The sequence below is a fragment of the Sinocyclocheilus anshuiensis genome, unplaced genomic scaffold (genome assembly GCF_001515605.1).
Source record: "Sinocyclocheilus anshuiensis isolate Anshui unplaced genomic scaffold, SAMN03320099.WGS_v1.1 scaffold718, whole genome shotgun sequence".
In the NCBI taxonomy this organism is placed as follows: domain Eukaryota; kingdom Metazoa; phylum Chordata; class Actinopteri; order Cypriniformes; family Cyprinidae; genus Sinocyclocheilus; species Sinocyclocheilus anshuiensis.
The window spans coordinates 511,114-513,015 of record NW_015546102.1 but is presented as its reverse complement, the minus strand read 5'-3'; positions in this window follow the sequence as shown (position 1 = coordinate 513,015).

Here is a 1,902-nt window from a genome sequence, read left to right as displayed (position 1 = left end):
ATTACTGAAATAAATTAACTTTTCCACGACATTCTAATTTATTGAGATGCACCTGTACTCGCCTTGGGACAGAGATCTTGCTTTCACCTGCCTCCTTTGTAAATAAACCTGCTGATTTGTTGACTTACCCTTGTGTTCTCCGTGTGTTTGCTGACAGTAAGACCTTCGTTCATCTTCGGAACACAAATTAAGAAATTTTTGATTAATTCCGAGAGCTCTCTGACCCTCCCATAGACAGCAAGGATACTAACGCAATCAAGGTCCAGAAACGTAGTAAGGACATCATTAAATCCATGTGACATCAGTGGTTTAACCATAATTTTACGAAGCTACGAAGAACTTTTTGTGCGCAAAGAAAACAAAAAGAACGACTGTATTCAACAATTCGGGTGTTTCTCAAACGGAAGGCTGCATCCTTCGAAGGTTGCATATCTCGGCTGCCACGTCATCAAACGTCGCTGAAGGCCATCTCAATCGGAAGGATCCTTGGAATGCAGCCTTCGTTTCGTGTCCTTCATTCAGCTGAATTTGAAGGATGCATGGGATGTATCCTCCGTGACATTCAATCACCCACAATCCTTTGTACCCATTCCATTTCATGAAAATAATCTGACGAAAAACGATTCAGTACTGAGCTTGTCTGAATTTATTATGAAATAACAAAAAAATATTATGAATAAATTTATTATAAAAATGTAAGACAAAAATAATATTTTCGGACATGAAAGCATTGATGTTATTTTTTGTTTTGGTGTAAATTACTTACTAAACGCTAAACTGCCAATAATGTAAGTCACTGGGAGACTAGACGGCTGTGATTCATTGTATTGCATTAATAGAAAGCCAAATAATATAATTATTAGTATTTTCGTGCCGTGGCGATGAGGGCAGGAACATATGTGACGTAGCCACGCGCACTTACTAGACTGTCTCATTCTAGCGTTTAATGCCGAGGAGGACTCTAGCCCACAAGCCTCTGAAAGACTGAGCTAGGAAGGATGCAGCCATCCGTTTGAGAAGCACCCTTTGTCTCCTCCAGTCCTTCATTCAGCTGAATTTGAAGGATGCATGGGATGTATCTTTTGCTACCTTCAATCACCCACAATCCTTTGTACCCATTCCATTTCATTAAAATAAACTGACGAAAAAAGATTCAGTACTGAGCTTGTCTGAATTTATTATGACATGTAAGACAAAAATAATGTTTTAGGACATGAAAGCATAGATGTTATTTTTCGTTTTGGTGTAAATACTCACTAAACGCTAAACTGCCAATAATGTAAGCCACTGGGAGACTAGATGGCTGTGATTCATTGTATTGCATTAATAGAAAGTCAAATAATATAATGATTTGTAATACAAAGTATTTTTCCAAAACTAAGTTTTATTAGTATTTTCGTGCCGTGGAGGTGAGGGCGGGAACATATGTGACGTAGCCACGCGCACTTACTAGACTGTCTCATTCTAGCGTTTAATGCCGAGGAGGACTCTAGCCCACAAGCCTCTGAAAGACTGAGCTAGGAAGGATGCAGCCATCCGTTTGAGAAGCACCCTTTGTCTCCTCCACGTCACCCTGGCGCCATTTTAGAGAGTATCACATATGTAAACAATGTATGCAATGTATGTATATACGCGGATACATTGTTTACGTTCAGATGAAAGTGTATACAACGTAAATTTGATTGACTGATGTCTCTAGTGGTCAATGATCTTAATGTATTTCCCTCATGATAGAGTTTCAATATCCTGACTAGGCCATTCTTTAAAGGGGTCATATGATGCTGCTAAAAAGAACATTATTTTGTGTATTTGGTGTAATGAAATGTGTTTATGCGATTTAAGGTTCAAAAAACACATTATTTTCCACATACTGTACATTATTGTTTCTCCTCTATGCCCCGC